The sequence below is a fragment of the Manis javanica genome, chromosome 1, assembly GCF_040802235.1.
Source record: "Manis javanica isolate MJ-LG chromosome 1, MJ_LKY, whole genome shotgun sequence".
Taxonomy (NCBI): Eukaryota; Metazoa; Chordata; class Mammalia; order Pholidota; family Manidae; genus Manis; species Manis javanica.
This window is the reverse complement of record NC_133156.1, coordinates 182,433,669-182,441,138: the sequence shown is the minus strand read 5'-3', so window position 1 is coordinate 182,441,138 and position 7,470 is coordinate 182,433,669. Positions and strand designations below refer to the sequence as shown.

Below are 7,470 nucleotides of genomic sequence, written 5' to 3'. Positions count from 1 at the left end.
TAGATTCTCCACTGACCACCAAAGCTCCACCTGGGGGATATTCCACTCGCCTACTCCTGTTTCCACTGGATCTGAACCCAAGGGGGACTAGCCCTAGGGGTCATTCACTGCCAAGAAGGGGGCTATCTAGGGTCCTGTTCTGAGTGTTCAGGGATGTGGGTGAAACCCTCTTGATGCACTACATCAAGATTTGTGAGGGTTCCACACTCCCCTGGGAAGTTTTCCCAGGGAATTTTTGCATGTGACTCCCTTGGGAGGGCTTCAAGATCAAGTGGCTGCCTCAGCTCAGAGCAAAGCACTTTTTGCCTGGTTTCTTCTACCCAGGTATGTGTCGGCTGGCACTGTCTCAGTTTCCCTTTGGCAGAAGTATACAAGGAGGTGCCAGGCAGAAGGCAAGCCAAGGATAAGAGGTGGGCAGTGTGGTAGCCCTGAAAAGGATGCAGGGGAGGTCAAGGCTTCTGCTACCACAGGTCGTGGGGTCAGGGAGGGGGGTCCTTGGGCAGAGTGACAGTGTGCTCTGCTGGCCTGCGTGCCTGCAGCAGGGGCCCTGGCTCCACGTGGTGCCCGCCCATGTGGAGAGGATTAGGGCCCGGAAAGACTTGTTTCCCTCTTCCTTTTTGGAAGAAGGATCAAGGGGACCTGGTGACAGCCCAGAGATTCTGAGCGTGTGGACAGCCCACTGCCCTTCCCAGCCATCTCCCAGGCAGCCTGGGAGGTGCACCCCCTCTGCTGGAGCTGCTGGCAGGGCCTGTCTTTTCCTTCCTAGAACCCCTGCCTGAGAGGGGGACCAGTGGAGCATTGGGCTGGGGGCTGCTGGGAAATAAGGCAGAGGGGATTGTGTAAAATGGCCATTGGGCCTAATGGACCTAAGAAAAGTTGGTCAGGGCTGCAAAGATGTAGGGACCCCTCCCACCCTGATTTCCCTGTGAAGTTCAGAGGCCAGAGGGATTACAGGACCCACTGGCCCCAGAGGGTGGGATTGGGGTTGGGGTTGGGATTGAGGGTGGCTGTGGGATCCTGCCTTGGCTGTGTTTGTGTGTGGTGTGTGTGGTAATTCCTAAACCTAGGTGCATGTGCACAAACACACACACTCTCTCTCTCACTTCTATGAACACAGCGTCTAGCATAGTGCTTGCATATATATAGTAGGTACTCTGTAAAGATTTGATGGATGGATGAACTAGTGAGTAGACATCCTTGATAGTTCTAGCTCCTAGGACTTTTCTTGCTCTTTACTCAGAGCCTTATTTTTGAGGCTTTTCCCTTCTTTATGCCCAGCTGGTGATGTATACTGAGTGGGTGACTCCTCAGTCACTGGTTTTTCTCAAATTCTCAGCATAGAATTAAACGGTGGCTTCTTGCAGTAGGATCTCTAATCTTACCCCCATGAAGTTCCTGTGTCTTGGGCTTGGGCTTTAGCCAATCCCTGCCGCTGATTGGGTTTTGCAGAGTTCTGCGTTGGGCACAGAGATGGCAATTATTGTTCCAGTCTGACCTGAGCCCCTGTGATTAGTGAGGTGGATGAGGAGCCTGGCTTAGGTGGCTAGGAAATGTCCGTGCCTCGGGGACCAAGCAGAATTAGGACTGCGCCAGGGATCTCTCACCTGGGAATGTGTGTGAGGCCAGGCACACCCCCACCCGCCCAGACCTCACTTTCCCCTGCTCTGTGTGATGTGCGTGAGTGTGCTCAGGGGCACTTTCAGGAAGGGAATTAAAAATATTTAACTCTGGTAGGCACAGAGGTGGCTCAGTTAGAATGGTCACCAGGCAGAAGCTGTTATAGCCAGCTTCTGGGGCACTCTTTTGCTCTCCCTTCCCCTCCCCTTTCCCCTTCTTTCTTTTTCTGGGGTGCCACTGGTTGGGTGGTAACAGTGTTCTACTGCAATTGCCCTTCTATAGGTGGATATGGCAGGACTGGGCACTTGTGAAGAGGGGATGGAGACCTAGGCCATTGGCCAATGGGGGGATTTGAAGGACCTGAACTTGGTTTTGATGCTGGTCCTCCAACAGAAACCCTCTTTGGAAGTGACTCAATGTGACCAAGGTCCCTCTGCCATACACCTCTAGCAGGATTCTGAAGGGTCCTTGTTCTTGAATCATGTGCCCCAGGGTGGCTAAGCAGCAGAGTGGGCAGGGAAGTAGCTGGGACCTGACCCGTGGCAGGATCTTGTGCCTGGCACTTTCTGCTGAGCCTTGCTGGGTTTCTCCATGTGTCTGAGTGGGTACCCCAGTGCATGTTTTTCCATAGCCTATGTGGGCAAGCGTGTAATATATGCACGCATGAGTGAGTGAGCGAGGGGATCATGTGCTGTGCGTGTCCGTGGTCATCCAGGAATGTGAGTCTGTGTGGGGATTCCGTTCCTGTGTGTGCACACAGACAAACAGGAGGCTTGGCTGGGAAACCCAAATCTCCCCTTCCCAGGCCTCAACCCCTACTCCCTGGGGCCGTGATAGAGGAGAACAGAGAGTCCCCAAATCCTGTGATGAGACGGTGGCTTCTGTCGGATTTCCCTCCTCCCTTTCTTTCTTGACACAAATAGCCTGTGGAACAAAGGGAGCTGGGGATTTCGATTATTTATACAGTCAACATTAAGCAACTTGTGGTCTATTTAAATTCTTCTTCATTAGGCCAGGAAATTCCATGGCAAACACTCAGGCAGTAAGGAAACCTCCAACACGGCAGCCCCCAGCCCTGGCCACTGCCATTGGATTCTTCATCTCCTGTCCCGCTCCTAACCTCTGACCCCGGATTCTTCCCCATGAGCTTCCTGAGGCAGTGTCCAACCCCCACTTCCCATCGCATTCCCCCTGAACTCTGTCCTTGTCCCTCCCATCCCTCTAACCTCCATTTCTCCAACCAACATCCCAGATCCCCCCACCCCCATTTCCCACCCCCATGCTTCCTTTAACTTTGGAGGGGTGGCCAGACACCAGGTCTTACACTTGAGAGTCCATTCTGCAGCCACAGTATTGGGGGCAGGGAAGGGAAAGACCGAGGAGGGCAGAATGTGTCAGCCTGGTGCCTTTCAGCAGTGTGCCCAGGAGCCCCAGGACTTCTGCTCCCCCAGGGTGCCTCTACAAACCTTTGAGTGGCGCAAGAAAGGGTCCTACCAGCAGGAGGCGCCACTAGTGAATTCAAGCCAGTGGTGACCTAAGACAAGTTGGAGGACCTGATGCTTAGTCTGAAGATGGGGGACTCTGCTGCCACCTGAGCCAGCACTTGGGACCCTCTGACCTGGGGCTGCAGCAGAGGATCTGTCTGGGCCAGAGTGAGGGAGGTGTGAAGTGTTAGGTCAAGGGCAGTGAGGAGCCTTAGGGGTCAGGGTGGGGGTAAGGGGCAGCCTTAGTGGGCAAGCAGGGGGACCCCAAGGCAGCAGGGCTGGGTGGGGGCAAGCCTCCTGGGAAGGGGTCTGCAGCCTGAGTCCAAGGTAGCTGAAGCCGTATTAGCCATGCTTTTCAAGATTTTTCCTGTGAGGCCCCAGAGCCTAGAACTGGGACCTAGGGCTGAAGATTCAGGGAGGCAGATGCTGGCTTCTGCAGGGCAGGAAAGCTCTTATGCTCCTTCAGAGCTGTCAAAAGAGCAGCTTCTGGATGTCTTCAGAGCAGGTGCCTGTACCCATGCAAGAGCTCCAGCAGCAGCTGGTAATGCCCAGAGGGGGCTCCTGGCATGGGTGCCATTAAGCCAGACAGCTTGCAAACCTCTCACACCTTCTGGCGTCTGCAATTTCACGTGGAGTCAGACACGGTCTGGGACAGAGGAGGGTCTGAGGGTTGGGGGGGCGTCTTAAGGACTTCAAGGTCCCTTCAGAGGTGACAGCCTCCAGGTGGAGGGTCTGCAGGGCCTGGCCTCTTCTCCCCTGTCAAGGGCTCTCCATCCTCCCTCCCCAGGAGGCCTGGCCCATCTCTATAGCTCTGAAGGCTCACCTAGAGGCAAACATGAAGCTTGGGAAGGGGGTGGTAAGAATCCTGGAGGACCCCAGTGGGCAGCCCCTGTTCCCATTCCCGGCAGGGCCCCTCACCTAGCCCTCAGCTCCAGGAGAATCTCTTCTCACTGAGCTTAACTCTGTTGACATCTCATCATTCCTGATTTCTCTCTCCAACTAGACTGCGAGCCTCCTGAGGACGCAGAACACCTTTACCTCTTCACCCAGTGCCTGGTGTATAGGTAAACAGCAGGAGCTTAATCAATGCTTCATGAACTCAATGAAATGACACTTTAAGGGGTTCTGGCCTAGCCCAATCCTTGACCTTTCTCCCCATAACTTCAGCCACAGAACCCCTTCCCTCTCATGACTTTTCCAGGGGACAGAGACTGTGCCCAGATGGAGAAGCAGCCCACTGAGGGTTCAGAGGCTTATCTCAGAACCGCTCATGATGGCAGGCTGTGTTTGGGGAAGGGAGACAGGTCCCAAAGGTTTGGGGAGGGCTGTCACCTGAGAAGGGGACTCCAGGGGTGAAGGCCACTGCACCCAGCTCCATCCTCTGGAGAATGGGTCAAGGTTTCAGCTATTTGAGCTGATGTTAGGGTTACAGATGAGCAATGTGTTCCCTTCCAGGTAGACAGCACAGGGGTGGATAAGCTGCCCCTTCCAGATTGCAGTGTGACAAGCTCTGCCTCCAAACAGCAGCCAGGACAGAGGGAAGGCAGACCTAGAGTTTGCTGCCACTTATCACCTCGCTATTGGCCTGCCCTCCAGGCCTGTCCCTGCTGCCACCTCTGGGCCTGTGTTTCTGATTAGTGGGCCCCAGCTGTGCAGCATTAGTTGCATTTTTCCAGGATGAATCTTGGTTGTGACTTCCTGCCATGGGTCTGAACCAGCTGCTTCCCTTTGCCTCCTGCTTCTCATCCCTTTGGGCTGCCCCAAATGCCCTCACTCCCAGAGGGCTCCTCCTGGAGTGGACAGGGAGGCCACCCCACTCATGGGTTTCTCTCCTGAGGCATGGGGAGAGGTCCCTCAGCCTGCCCAGGGAAGCTCAGGACACTGCCATTGCTCACCAAGCAGAATCCATTCAGTTTCCTGAAGGTACGGCTGTCAGAGTGGGTGAAAGGGGCCCAGACTTTAGCATACATGCAGTTGCCAGCAGGCTAGGGCAGAGAAAGTCAAGGCCAGGATGGTGTGGGTGGAGGGCTGTGGGAGTTGCATCGGGAAATCTCCTAAGGCAGAGAGCATCCCCTTCTGGCTTTCTGGGGGCTGTCCTCTGCACAATCGTGGTCTTGATTTAATGGAGCCACGGTCTCCAGCTGAAGCCTTAAGCCAAGTCAGCCTCCTTGTTTCTCTGGTTTTCCAGTGTGCTATTCCATGAAGACACCAACTCAACACACTCAGCACCCACCTGAGGGGTAGTGAGCTCCCTGTCCTGCAGGTATGTAAGTGTGAGCTGGGGAATGAAATCTTTCACTTTAATAATGGCCTTTAGATCTCATGTGATCCTCACTACATTCTTATAAGGGGGCAGGGCAGTGGGGGTTCCTTACAGTTTTCAGAGGAAGAAACTGAGTGAGTGAGGGAGTCCTGGAGTCTAGGCCAGAACCCAAATGTGAGGTCCACTTAATTCAATATGAGTTTGGTCAATAAGCCCCCTAAACCCAGCCAGACTCAGAGAGAATTAAGCCCAGAGCCCAGCCTGGTGTATCCTCACCCCTCACTCCCTGCTTCCCAGCTTCCTGGCCAACACTCCCAAATAGTCTGACAAGCCCAGCTCTGACCGTCCCTCCATGCCTCAATGGCCAGCCCTTAGCCAAAGGCTTTGGTTGCCGCCAGGGTCTGTGACCTGGGACGGGTCTCTGGAAAACAAAGCCTTAAGAGGATTCTTGAGGCCATAAGCAACTTGAGGCAGCTCACTTCTGCATCACCGGTTCCCAGGGCAGGCCTGGCACACAGTGCGACTTAGGCTGGGCCACGCAGATGGAGAAGCGGCCGCAGTTGGCATTGGGAAACCCAAGAAGTTGGGGAGACTTGCTCACTCTGGGCGGGTGGCACAGGCTGGGGGCGGCAGTGGGAGCTTTCCCTAGGGAGAAGAGGCTTGTGTCCTGGGACCGCCTGGCTCTTGAAAATGCTGAACAGAGAAGTGCTGGCAGCAGCGCTGGGTGCCAGACACCCTGGGTGGGATAGCTTCTGCCGTGACCTCAGGGTCAGGGCTGCTGGGAGGGGACCAGATGCTTCTGGGAGCTGGGGGCTGCCACAGGCTGCCTTTTACTGGGCCACCATGTTTCCAGTCCATAGCCCCTTTCAAGAGCCCCCCTTAGCAGCTGGCCTCCTGAGAGGTGGGCACATCACCTCCCTCAAAGGCCTGCAGAGAGTTTCCTGGCCTGGTGTGGTTGGTGGGGTCAGGTGGAGGACAGAGACTCTGACCTGGGGAAGCCTCTGTCACAACAGGGGAGACTCTGCCCCTGGCTCAGGGACCCTTTTGGTTTATAACATGTTGACATATAACCCCCAGGGATGGTTTTAGTCCCTCAATCCTTTAGTTACTTTTGGCAAATGTGAGCTGTCTCTTTAATTACCTGCAAGGAATTGCCAACAGCTACATTGGGCTAAATTGAGACTATGAATGAAACTTGTCTCTCTCACAGTCTTGGCTGGTTTTAGCCTTCACTGTCCCCTGGGTGGTTGGTGGCAGAGTGCTTTGTGTGCAGACTGGTCAATGGGAGCACAGCGTCTGTTTGCCTGAAACATGTCAACATGGATCTTAGAGCAGGGTGGACCCATGTCAACCTTGCAAGTGAGAAAGGAATTCCCGTTAGAAGACAACTCCTTCAGCCTCCATCACATACCTGTGGACACAGGGAGCTAGCTGATTTTAGGCTCTGTCATCTGCTCAAGGGCTATAGGCCAGGCCAGGGGTCACTGAGGGTTCTCTTCCGGAAGCAGCTCTCTCAGGGTCCCCTGGAGCCCCCTGGTGGTCACTGTGAAGGTGTGCTCCTCTCCCCAGGGGCTCTCTGGCAGCCCTCAAGTGGACAGAGGAGCTTCTTGCCTTGGCAGGGGTCCCCTAGTGCTGGGTCTGTAGTTGGCAATGGCCCCAGAGATAGATTTTCCTTGCTGCCCACCAGGCATAAGGTCAAGGGTCGAGGTTAAGGTTTTTCCCCAGGGTGACTTACTTTGGGGCACATTCCCCTGAACTCCTGAGCCATTCCAGCTAAGTCCTGGCACACACAGAACCAGCAGCCTGCAGAGAGCTCAGGGAGACCTGTGATTCCCTGCCCTGAAGGCCTCCTCCATTCTAACAGAGGCCCAGCCTTGTTTGCAGGGAAGGAGACGAGACCATCCACTGGGGAAAGACGGGGAAAGTGGGAAGCGCTGCAATGTGGTACTAGCCCGTCATCAGGCTGGGGTCTCTCCCACCATCTGACCAGATAGCCTGGCTAGGAGCAAATCTGCCCTGGGCTGAAGAAATATCCTGATCCCTGTTGACCCAAAGGGGGCAAGGTCCTTATCACACCGAGAGACTGGGGGAAAGGGTGTAACACCC

The 7,470-nt window shown here is 54.9% G+C and overlaps 1 long non-coding RNA gene across 1 annotated transcript in view; it reads left to right on the top strand.

Moving 5' to 3' along the window:
* Positions 1–5,289: 5,289 nt before the first annotated feature.
* The window catches only part of LOC140843120 (uncharacterized), an 84,741-nt gene continuing 82,560 nt past the window's right edge, over positions 5,290–7,470 (top strand). The window contains exon 1 of the long non-coding RNA XR_012120623.1: positions 5,290–5,364. This is a non-coding gene — a long non-coding RNA (uncharacterized lncRNA). The remainder of the gene's footprint in view (positions 5,365–7,470) is intronic.